The sequence below is a fragment of the Caloenas nicobarica genome, chromosome Z (assembly GCF_036013445.1).
Source record: "Caloenas nicobarica isolate bCalNic1 chromosome Z, bCalNic1.hap1, whole genome shotgun sequence".
In the NCBI taxonomy this organism is placed as follows: domain Eukaryota; kingdom Metazoa; phylum Chordata; class Aves; order Columbiformes; family Columbidae; genus Caloenas; species Caloenas nicobarica.
In genome coordinates, this window is record NC_088284.1 from 21,752,188 (window position 1) to 21,765,372 (window position 13,185).

Here is a 13,185-nt window from a genome sequence, read left to right on the forward strand (position 1 = left end):
TCTCTTCTAGTTCTAAGCAAAGACTGCCTCACCTATTTGAAAAACAATTCAAGGCCCATGTTGTGATTCACTGTGACACTGACTTTCATTCACAACCAAGTAAATAAACGGAACTCAGTATTTATCCCTTTCTATTTTTCTCTGTTCTGCTTGAATGTGTGGGAATGTGTGTATTTTTATTTCTTTATTTTGTGCTCACTTTATGCTTCCTGAAGCCATAGCTTTCAGAGTCAAACCAGACTATTCCCAGAATAGTCAGGCACTATTCAGGGAGCAGGCAAGCTTTTGCTTTCCCTGTTCAAAGAGATTAGCTATGTTGTCATGTTTCTCTACCATAATTTCTTTTTCAAGTACAGACAGTAGTTTGCTCAACCACTTGCCAGTAGACAACCATCAGTTTAATCTCCCCCATCTCATCTGAGCAACTTGTGCCATCCTGCCAGCACAGTTCTTGGTATCACACATGTAGGAAAGACTACAGCTGTAGGAGTCTGACTGTAAAAATGGAGCTGTCTTACTTATATACAGGCACATACAGAGTTATATATTTGGGGAAAAAAACCTAACACTATTCATCTGTGCAAAATTTACAGTCAAGCCCCAACTTCTCAATATATTTAAGTATTTATGTACCAGTTACTTCCTTAATAATGCCAAAAATGAGTAAAGGATGTATTTGTATTAAAACTGGACACATTTTTTTAGATCCTTTCATAGCCTAATTTTAACACAATGAAACTTGAATTATAGACTGTAGAGGAATGGCACAGACTGTAATTGAACCTTTTTTATTTTTGAAAAACAAACCACTACAAACTGTCTGCAGTCCAGGAGTTTGTCTGAGATCTAATAAAACTTAAGAAGGTCTTTTATATTTCATTCATTCCTTAAAACAATGCTAAGCTGGTTTTTGTTTTGCTCAGGCCTCTGGTTCGACTATTTAACTTTCCTTCCTTCCTTCTTTCCAGGAGGTTTTGGAAGTCTTTTACCATTAACAGATATAATTTTTAACATGAACAGAGGCCAAATTGTCTCTAAAGTTACATTTTTAGGGAGAAATGAATACAATTTTAATTCAGTCATGACGACTGAATGAGGATCATCCATTCACAATCAACACTTCATGAAAATCTATATTCTTCTCTTCAGGAAGCACTCATTCATGAAAAACTCTTTCCATCAGATTTGTTAGCAAAGAACATACGTCTCAGCCAGCAAGTCCTCCTTGTGATGGTCTTTGGTAAACACATACATTAATGTAACTACATGGAGACACCTTCACACTGAAATATTTATATGACACTTACATCCATTAGTAATATGGAAAACTTGGGATGTCAGGTTTGCACAACACGACATACTGCTAGAGACCTTAGCTAGTTCCATTGAGCTGATACATTAAGTCTATGTAAAGCCATTTTGGGAAACAGATTTTCCATTTTCATATCTCTTAGAAGAGTACTCAGCCCAAGAGTTAGGATGCACTGGTTATAGCTCCATATGAGCTAATAAGAATACAGAGGTATTCTGTATTGGAGGATTTTAATGCATTACCAAGCATTAAAATATTACACAATAAACTCTGTAGAGTACAGAGACTGCAGAGATGCAGAAAAGAGATTGAAATTACATCCTTTCAGAGGGTCTTGGAAATGTAGCATAGATATTTTGAACTTTCCTGTAATCTGAATAGAACACTTTGGAGAAGAAACAGTGGTAACCGTGCTTTCATTCACACTCATACTGACATTATTGGAGGACAATTCATTTTCAGTAGCAAAACATATTTTCCTTCATGCCCTCATAATGCTGTTCTTAGACTACACTGCTTTTTTCAGTGCACTGAGTTTGTCTGATGTATTACTGTTCATGGTCAACCAGCCATGCATCATACAAGAAGGCTTTTCACCCAGTGAATATTTGGATGGAGGATCCAGCCAAAAACTGTTTCAGAAATAGAGATGTTACAAGTGGTCACAGATATTGCATGCTCTGGTTTTGCCACATGTTCTAAAGAACGGGTTTATGAAGGTATTCAACCATGACCCTGATAATGAAACAGACTCTCTGTGGCACCACAAGTAACACTGCAGCACAGACAAACAGAGAAGTGAATGCTCTAAAGGAAAGAAATGCAATGAAAGACTATTTTATCTTTCTCTAAAGTCCACAGAATTTGAGACCAGGTTTTGTGTGTGTATAGCTTTGTAAGCCTTGATCCTGTGTTCTCTTTAGCATGTCTAGTTTGAGTGTCCAAATAATTAAACACCTGAAACTTCACAGTCGCAGTTACAGTCAGCACTCTTATTTCAGGTTCCCATTCAGATTTAAACTGAGAATCAAGAATGTAGAGTCCTACTTCGGAATTGTTACAATGATCCCATACTTACACAGGCACACTCCAAGATGCTTCCAGTTACACTAAGCACCATCTCTCTTTAGGTCATGTCTTTCTATGATACACACACTGTGTGTCTGGCATTGGTCTAGAAGACTCTGCGCCATGCTGGTATGCATGCAGCCTGAAGGTTAAAGGAACTTGAATTACTTGTAGATTTACTATAGTCAAAGTGTAAAAACAAAACAAAACAGGAGGCTGAGGGGAAACCTTATCGCTCTCTACAAGTACCCAAAAGGACGTTGTAGCATGGAGGGTGTCAGTCTCTTCTCCCAAGTAACAAGCAATAGAACAAGAGGAAGTGGACACAAGTTGTGCCAGGAGAGGTTTGGATTTTGTATTAGGAGAAACATCTTTATCAAAAGGGTTGTCAGGCACTGGAACAGACTGCCCAGGGAAGTGGTTAAACCCTGGAAACATTTAAAAAATGTGTAGATGTGGTGCTTAGGGACATGGTTTAGCAGTGGACTTGGCAGTGTTAGATTAATGGTTGGGCTTGATGACCTTAAAGGTCTTCTCCAACCTAAATAATGAGTTGTGTTGTGTTGTGTTGTGTTGTGTTGTGTTGTGTTGTGTTGTGTTGTGTTGTCTTGTCTTTCCTTTCCTTTCCTTTCCTTTCCTTTCCTTTCCTTTCCTTTCCTTTCCTTTCCTTTCCTTTCCTTTCCTTTCCTTTCCTTTCCTTTCCTTTCCTTTCCTATTCTATTCTATTCTAATTCTATTCTATTCTACTCTATTCTATTCCTAATGTTTTTGTCACAAGATAAACAGTGGACTTGAAGAGCTACTATATTCTTCTGTATGAACTTGCTGCTAAACCACTCAGAAGAGGCACAGTGGAAAGGATACTGACCTAAATCCCCATAAAACACCACACACAGCTGCAGAAAGATAAGCCAAATAGCATAAGTGCACCTTGGTTGGCTGTAGTCATGATTTTTTTTCTGCTGAACAGGACCATCATTTTCACTAGATTATTTCAACTCTGGAAGCTTGTGGCATTTTGTATGACATGGAGATCATTAGTTCAGCAGCCTTCTGTTGTTAATACATCCCTGAAGTAAAGTGATACTCCTGATTCTGTGTTAGGAAATGATCCAGAAAGCTTGTTTGTTCTGGCAGTGCTTTGCATGCAACCTAAAACTTAGCTACCCATCTCCTCACTTTCCTGTCTCAGCAGATTCTGTATCTGGAAAGAACAATAGCCTGTCAGCTACTACTGTCTGACACTTCTAATCTGGAGACATTAAACTTGAGCAGAATGCTCTTGCCACAGCCGTGCCTTTTATTTCTATACTTAGTTACCCTGGTGATTACATTTTGAGCATGCCTTTTCTTATTAAGAACTGTTAGTCATGCTTTGTCTATGCTTAGTTTCCCAAAGTTAGGTGAACGGTTTTACTATGTATTTACCTCAGTATCGTATCAGCATAAAATTAAAAAGGAGTTATGTTAGTGGTGCATAGACAAGGACAGATCATCAGGTAACACACGTACTCTACATAGAGGTTAAAAAAAAATCAGATAGTCATGCTTCTTTGCACTTCTCTGAAACAAGGGGAGGGGGGAAAAGTGAAGTATTTTCCTGCATGTGCTGTTGAGAAAACCACTACTCTTCCACACCCAGAGAGTGGAAGACTACAAAAGCTGCAATAATGTACTTTAAATTGCAGCCACAACAAAGAAGCTTAAATCTTAATGAAATCCTTTTTCTAAACAATAGTGAAGCTCTAGCCTGGCTTGGTTGCAGAATCCAAAGGGGAATCTCCAACTTTGGAGGCTTGAGAGAACAGACTGTGCAAATATCTATTAAGAATGGTGAACTTTTTGTCTTGAGGAAGGAGGTGATCTTTCCCTGGGAAAGGAGAGTGACTAAACAACCTCTAAGGGTCTTTCGCAGGATTCTTTTCTAATTCTTTGCATTTCAGCAGAGATGCTTCATGGTCTGGAAAATCTGGCTTATTAATGGAGGTTAAAAATAAATTGATCTACTAAGTTTGTGAAAGAGATTAGAAACTCCATGGAGTCATTGCCTTTTAGTATATACCACAAGGAGGGGAGTTCTCCTTTACCTAACTGGGAATTTAATCTACCAAGGGTCCAGGCAAGTGTTTGGGGTGGGAAGCCATACTTAAAAAAAAAATTAAAAATAAAATGTGTTATGTGTTATTTATTAGAGGTGATGGCATACGTCCACACTAGCACTTGGGATGACATTTACCATAATAGCTTGTGAAAATTGGTCCTCAACTACTTGTCTAGGTTCCCTCTATAGTCAGTGGGGACAGACAGACATCTTTTGGAGGTGATAGAGCCCATCATTCTTACACGTAAGACTGCAATGCCTGTTTCTGTGTTGACTGGAGAGAGAACCTACACAAACACCAGAGACTAAAGCTGAAATAATGTAAGACAAATTTCACCCTTGAAGTCTTTACATTGACTTGTTTTCTGAAAAATAGGCTGTATTTCAACTGCAAGGAAGACTATTTGTCCTTCTTCTTTAACTGTATGAATGAAAATAAATTCCCTCTGGTCTTGGAGAACTCCATGTATCAGTCAGTCTTCAGTAAAATATCAGATTAAATAATTAACATGGTCCCACACAGACTTGAATTCTATTACTCAAAAAAATGTGCAGAGGCCAATTAGATCCCATTGTTTCTACAAATGGGAACTAATACACAGATATATTAAAGATCAGATTTTCAAATGTAAGGGCTTGCATTGGCAGCAAAATTTTTTCATAAGCCTAGAGTTTGTTTGTGGTAATAGGCACTAACATACACAAAAAAATTGACTGTATATTCAAATTTCATGGAGTTGATTTAAATAACACATTATTTGAAAGACTCGTTATTCATATTGCCTTCTTGTACAGATGGGGATGCAAGATATTGTAACTTAGAAGAAGAACTCAAAGTGGCTAAAAATGTCCAAAAGGCTAAATGTAAAGAATATAAAGCATTCATATTAAATGAATAATAATAAAAAACAAGTAAGCAAACAAACAAACAAAACAGAACATCATGAAAAAACAACTAACCAAACAAAAAACCACCTTGAAATAAACTCATGAGGACACATCTTAGTTTTTTTCATTAAACAAATTATCCAAAAGGCATATCAGCAAGAGCTGCCATAATGGTTCTGACTTATAAACACATGAAAATTAGCCTAAACTTTGCATGTTTGTCTATTACTTCAGTTTCTTGCATTTTGCTTGTTTCTTTCCCTGTGGGTATTGATACATATGCTTGGAAACAAATGCTTTTAAAATACACTTCTGTCATTTGTTTTATGGACCATAGTCCATAGCATTAGAAAGAGGATAGGAAGAACTAAAATGGTGCAAATCCCACACAGAAAGCTGCCAAGAAATCCTGTGTGATTGTGAACTCCAGCACCTTTGGCTTCCTCATTCTGTATTAATGAGTTACATAAAATCATAAGCATAGCCAGTGCCTGTATGCCAACAGTAAGCTGTCAGCGAATCCTCTCTCACCATTGCTCGCAGTCCTGCCTCACAAATCCACCAGCTAATGATTTATCAGATTAAATCAGCTGAGACTGGTGAGATGGTTATCCTCAGGAAGAATCTAGCAGGTATTTGGCTGAAGTTAGTATCACCAGGTTGACTGGCCAGAATGTGTTTGTTTAAAAGTGTATTTGAAAAGACCTCATACACAGCTCACCATTTTGGAGATTCTGAATGGAAAAGACATTACACACTATGTTTCGTTCTCTCAGAGCCAGATGTGTTGTACTAATGGTTAAAACCCATCTGGAGTTAAATGCTATGTGAGACAATATTCCAGTGACACAGAGATAGATGCCTTTGTAAAAGCCTACTGCAACACTGCTCATACATTCTAAGCAATGCCTCCAAAGTCACAAACACTTTTGGCTGTAGGATGGTATTGTCTACAGATTTCCTGACCCTGAAGATGCAGGCATCTGGACAGGGAGTACAAGGCCGTGGAGACCGTGGGCATATGGCCAGAGTGGAGGAAGCTTCCCAACATTTCCCAGCCAGCAAACCTTGATTGACATTTCCAGTGCCAGGCCACAACACTGTCTTTCATTCACCCTATGAGCAATAGTTTGTTCAGAGAACGGCTTCCTTGTTGTGCTGTTTGAGGCCAGCATAGGACAGAATTGGCAGAAAGCACTGTCTGTATGGGTGGACAGGCCTCCTTCAAAACCTGTCCACCCAGGGACACTGAGAATAACCAGAAACAGCAAGGCACACAGTGCTAAGGCCTGCCAGCAGTTCAAGAGCGGTTCATATGGTGCAATACAGAAGCAGGGCAGATTTCTTGTGAATCATGACTTCATTTCCCTTCATGGTGGAGCATACGCCTTACTAGAATGTGGACTGCTTCCCTTCCAGCAACCAAAGCTTCTTAAGACTTGCTGATGAGAGCAAGTTTCTTTTGCTTTGGAAGAAATCAGCTAGAAAGATGACAAGGAGACCTGTTTGAGTCAAACATTCAGAGATGAAAATAAAGTGCCTTGCTGGTACTCTCTTCCTTTTTTTTTTTCAATTGTAGTGTCTCAAGAGAGCTGTACTGCAGACAGAAACCAGCTAGCAAAGGGCAGAGACAGCAATCAGGAATGATTACACCATACAAAAATGTCAGTGGTATAACATGACTTAACTGTGATTCCACAAATTATAGATGAATGCAGAGGCAGAAAAATCAAAAACAGAAAACACACTGTACCCTTTATATTCCAATCCTCCAAATTTTACCAAATTCCTCGGACCAGTTCCAGACATTTACAGAAACTCAGTGCTGCTTTTTGCACTTCATCCCCCGAGAAACGGGTTTAGGGTAGAAAAGCTGACTGGAGAACTTGAGATTAAACATATAGTCATCTTAAAAGTTCGGATAGGTCATATTTGCTGAGACTCAGAGAGCAGATTACTACACCAAATGTGCTGATGGAAACAGGTTAGAAGCTGTATGTAATGAAGAACAGAATGTTGCGAAAGATGTACAGAACATTGAGGTTCAAAGGGCTGGAACAATGACCTCTAAAACACTGTTCCTACCAGAAAGAGCCATGTGTGCATGGAGGAGGAGAAGGGAAACCTGAAAGCTTGCTTTCAGTGTTTTATTAACTGCTTCTTCTTAGTGATAGACTATGAGCATGTGCCAAGGACGGTACAGGGTGTCCTGCTCCTGCATGCAACTGCCAAAGCCTAGAGAGAGCTGAAGGGTCTCTGCCCTAGCTCTGAAGCAAGCTTATGTAAGACAGGGCAGAAGTTTGCTCTTCAATTCACAAAAAGAGCCAACTAGCGACAGCTTGACTAGTCTGTTGTATGTGCTGGACATGGTTTCTGTTTGAGAAAAAATTCTGGGAGCTTCATTATTTGGTTTTGGACCATCTAAGAGGGAGAACTAGACTGTAATATTTTTCTTATAAAAATAACCAAAACGAGCAAACAGACCAACTGAAACACTAGTGCATCTGTTCCAGCTTCTCACTTTGCTTTAGTTGTCCTGATAGGGTTGCTTTATGTTAGTTCTGTGAGCAAAGCAAGAATGTGCCTGGCCACCACACAGCCCAGGGTGAGGTGCTGAGGTGAGAGCTTGTAGTGGTCTCCCATTGTCAGACTCAAGCAAGATAGGCAAATTCTCTCTCAGGCTTTCTCCTGTTTCAGGTTAGGACTGTGTCTCATTTCATCCTGGACTATGGCAGGAGTTTCGTTGGTTTAGATAGACAGCAGTCTTTGCCTTTAAACCCTGCTATTGCCCATTCAAAACAGTTTACTACTGCTTGAGAGAGATAAGAGTCATCCTTTTTTAACATTTTCTCAGGAGCTTGCAAGTATTTCTATAGAAGGAATAGATGATTCCTCACGATACTACTAAAAGGTAGAAAAGCATTGCAATATTTTGTGTACAGACTAGGAAGGCTGGGGTGTCTCAGGTAGCAGCAGAAACATCACCTCTAGATTCTGTACACTAGGTACTATAAGAGGCTTAGGAATCTTGCTCTGCAGGCAGTCAGATCCTACTGCTGCATCTTCTTCCTATACACCCTCTCTTGTGAGCACTGACACACACAGATATATTGCTTGCTTCAGCTTCTCCACATCCTACTGAAACCAGCCTAAGTACAAATTCATGTCCTTTCCAGAAAACTCTCCAAGCTCAAAGGCTTGAGGTTCACAGATAAAGGACAAATCTCGGACAATTCTGGCCCTTGGAAGATATGTACAGGTTTTCTTCAACTGTGTTTTGTAATGGAAACCACTGGTAAGGAATATAACATGAACAGGTATTATGATTACACAGCTGGGCATGACAGGGCCATAGCTTCATAAGCAAGCTATTAAAATTGTAAGCTCATTGTGTGTCTCTTCATCCTGTCATGCTGTTCTTACACTCCAGGTTTTGCCAACAGAGCTTTTGTTTGTCTTGTATAATCTTATTGAAAATAAAATGCATGAAATCTAGGTGTAGCCTTAAGAAAACCTTTGAAAAGGTCACAGAATCATATCTCATTAAGAACTGCATGAAGTATCAAGACCAAAAAACCTTGGCCAGCCCAACAAACCCTGCAAACAAGGCCGATGCCACCAGCCAGGAAATATGTAGTGACCCATCAGGTTGCTGTCGTTAACTGTTGGATTTTTTTAGCATTTGGCTCCCATACTTTTTTCAAAACCACCACTGCAACTGCATGACACTGTGAATCTCTCCAGTGATACATAAACTTGTCTCAGTCAGCAAATCCTGCAGTTTTTCCTCAGAGGTTCAGAGCTGATTGTAACTGGGCTCTTTCATCAGCTGCAGGGTGTGTGATAGACAAATGGCCTAATTCTCACTTGTACCAAAGTGCTTATGATGATACAGCCCCTAATATAAGCATCACGATAAGGCTACTTACAATGGTACAATATTGTCCCCTTCTAATACAGAAACAACCCTTAATGGTACAACTGCGTTTACACTACACCCAGTCTAAACTTGGAAGTTTTACTGGCAGAGACACGCTGGTTAAGAGAGTGGGGAAAAAACATCACACACGTCTCTGACAACTGTGCTGGCAGACACCCCAGAGGTGTCCCTAGATAAACAAAACAAGTTTCTTCAGGATAACTGTAGCTGTCTGTGTATGCTCTGCCCACATGAGAAGCAAGGTATTTTGCTGACACTGACGCAAGGTCTAAAGCAATAGTCGTACCAGCCTAAAAGTCAGTAAAGCTATTGAATTCCAGGAACTGGTAAATGCAGTAACCGCGAAACAACTCTTTTGCCAGTGTACATGTCTTTTCCCCAAGGAAGGAAGTGCACTACTATAACTACTATAAATAAGACCTGAAGAGCCTGGGTTATACCTCTTCAAATATAACAGGGAAGTTAAAATAGTCCATAACTTGAGATAGTCTGAAGCCACTTGATTCTCTGAGTAAAGGTGATTGCAGTAAGGGATGCAGTAAGAGGTGCTTTAGGAGAACATATCAAAACAGTTGTTAAGCAGATCACATAGAAATACTAAGCCATGGCGACTTATTAAGTGGTGGCAATAACACTTTTGTAGGAGAGAGTAAAATTGCAGGCTCTGGCAATGACAGGGAAGCTGTACTCAAACAAGGAAGGGGATTCCAAAGAACAACAGATTTAGACATCTCGTGTGTGACTCAGAAGCTTGGGAGGCTGCAAAAGCCTCCTTACTGCCTCCTGTACAATACTCCGTCATGTACATTTTTCCTCCCATTGTTTTACAGGGCTAAAATTAGTGCAGAGAGTGACTGTGGAAAATACGTATGGAAATAAGGAAACTTGGCTGAACACGGCTTTGTTTTTTAACTTATGTGTTATGCTTTCAATGAAACAAAATCAAAACGCATTAACTTTACTTCAGACCTTTACCATCCTACTAGACACTGTGTATTTCTATAGCATCTCCTGGCACAGAAGAGGGATAACGTTTTCAGACCAAAGCCAGGCAAATAAGATTTCCAGTGTGGAATGGCCATAAACTTCATGGTGGTGTTTCATTTAGCATTTCACTGATGCTTTTTTATAACAAGAAGTTGAGCAACTGAAGATTGTAAGCTCTCAGCATGAGGTTATGTCTTCCAGCCAGATATACCCTTGTTCCTCTACTGCCTGCCTTCCACAGCACTTCCAAAACACATTGCTTTCCTTCTTCCCAACTCCCTCTTTGCCTTCATTGCTGCAACAGTCTCATACGGCTCCTTTCTCCTAAGCAGCTATCATCACTACTACCATAATATTCCTAGAAAGCTGCCAGGGCCAAGTGCACCAATAGGCCTTAATTAGCCTGGTCAAGATTTTATCCACTTCCTAACAAACATGTTCTTCCCTTCCACTCCACCTTTTCAGTTCCTAGAAAAATGTCCTCCTCATCAAATCCTTTCTTTTTCCTTCTAACCCAGGATCCTCGAATTCAATGTTACCTTCTTTTTCCCAATCCCAGAGCAGCCAAAAGTTGAAAAGCCATGTTTGTCCCATAAATGTATGCAGCTTAGATTGTCTGGCCATCCTTGGGCTAAAGCTAAGACTCTTTTGGGGACCTCAGAAGCACTGCTTGGCAGACACTTGCTGCTGCATACCCCCACTGTAACAGCTCTGCTAGCACTTGCTTCTCTTTTCCTCTGCCTTAGCAGATGTCATAAAATCTGCAGACAGAAGCAGCTTAGATCTTCCTGCTTACTCTTTCTCACATACATCAGGATGACAATAGAATGGGCCTGCTTCCTTTCAGCTGCCTCTAGCTTTAAACACAGTAGCTATCTATGACAGCGTTCATAATTGAAGACACCTGTGCAGCTAGAAACAGATGAGAAACAGGTGAAAGTGGGCAGGAATCACAGTGCATTTATTGAGAGGACAGGAAACCTGCCTTCCTGTAGAAGTGCCTGGACTATGTACAGTGTGGTCTACCTTGCCTTCCAGCAAAAAAGAGCAGAAAATAATTTTCTGATCGAAAGCAAACAAAAAACTGAGAAGTATCTTTTCAATAAATATTTTCACTTTTTAAATTTGCCAAGGTTCCAAACTGATTATTTTTCAAAAACTTGGAGGGTTAGAGAAGGGGATACTGTTACCGAAACACCCTCTGGCACTAGGAAAAGAGGGGGAAGTGCTTACATTGTTGGTTTCACTATCTTCTTCCTCAGTCAGTTCCTCCTTGCTCTCCACAGGGAAAAACAATGGTATCTATTTGATGCTCTCTGATCAAGACTGGCTTAAAAACTAGAACTGAGGGATCTAAGTAACACATTGCAAGCCATTCTTGGACAACCTAGGTGTGGCAGTCCAAGAATGGCTTATGATATACTAGTTCTTGGGAACTCCTTTACAGTTCACAGGAAAGCATCTGGTCGATGCTCTTACTGATATGATTTAATTTTAGGTAGTCCTGCAAGAACCAGGGAGTTGGACTCAATGATCCTTATGGATCCCTTCCAACATGAGATCCTGTTTGATTCTATGAAATATAGGAGCCTAGGAGTAAACACTCCATTACAGAAACCACATAGGCTAAAAGGCTTTGTGCAGTCTCTTATCAGTGCTGGTACGTGTGGATTGGGAAAAGAAAAGGAGGAAATTAATGATTGCACAATCAATCAAAAGGTGCCAGACAAGCTTTCAGGGCAAATACAAGCCTGTATTACAGCTCTGTGCACACAAACCAGTGGAAACAGAATGGTTTGTGCAGGGTTTCACTCCCCACAGCCCACAGCTCCCAAAGGCAAGCTTCACTGGGCAAAAGCTGCTTGGCAAAGGACGCAGGGCTCGACCCTGTTCAGTACAGATTTCTGTGAAACTATCTGCAGCAGACAAAAAAAACCCCAAAACATGCAAGACAGAAGCCTGGGAGAAGAATGCAAAGTCAACGCGTGGGTTAATTGACTGGCATGAGGGGTGGGGATACATGCTTTGTGAAGTCCCAATATACTAAAGTCTGCACTTAGCTGCTCAACAAACATAGCAGAGCTTTTGCATGCTCATTTGCCAGTAAGTGTGACAACCAGGATGCCATGTCTCAGAAGAGAGGCTGAATATATGTTATTTTCTTTATATCTAGCTGATGGCTCTCCTGCAAATTACGAGAAATGTGGCGTTTTCCTTTAACAGCAAAATGGAAATGGGCTTCTTGTCAGCAGAGAGACACTAGAACTCCCATTAATCTCACTTTCTTGCCACTAAAAAGCAGAGTTCAAACATCCTGCAACCTCTACTGATAGCTAATAACTTAGCTCTCAGAGACCTAAGAATAAAAAAAAATAGAATTCTTACCGGAAAAATCAATGTGACCATTCCTCTTAATTGTATCCTCTGTACAGTGCATATATTGAATGTAAAGATTTGCATTCTGTTTTGACAGTACTCCATGAAGTAAAAAGCCCACTGTAGGCATCTGCAGTATCTACTGCTGCGTAAATATAGAAGAGATTCTATTTCTTGTGTACTGCATGTTCCTAAAGAGCGTCTCCACTGCTATTTTGTGTGCCTGTCCCGTTGTTGAACATTAGTCATTCACACTGAGCATTTGCCAAATTGATCCAGTGACAGATGAAAGTTCAGGACCCTGTGTGAAGGAAGCAGGACAATAAGTAGGACTAAAACCATGGACTTCAGCAGGGCAAACTTTTGCCTCTTCAACTTCCTGCTTGGAAGAATCCCATGGGTTAGGGCTCTAGAAGGTAGGCGGTTCAAGAGACCTGGCTAATATTCAAACATCACTTCCTCCAAGCTCAAGACTGATGCATCCCTATGAACAAGTAATCAAGTAAAGGGAGT

The 13,185-nt window shown here is 40.2% G+C and overlaps 1 protein-coding gene across 1 annotated transcript in view; it reads right to left on the reverse strand.

The window, feature by feature from the left end:
• Positions 1-12,700, reverse strand: part of LOC136002611 (leukemia inhibitory factor receptor-like) — a 105,052-nt gene extending 92,352 nt beyond the window's left edge. The window contains exon 1 of the mRNA XM_065657849.1: positions 12,682-12,700. The gene's annotated coding sequence lies outside the window, so the exon portion shown is untranslated. The remainder of the gene's footprint in view (positions 1-12,681) is intronic.
• Positions 12,701-13,185: the final 485 nt, after the last annotated feature.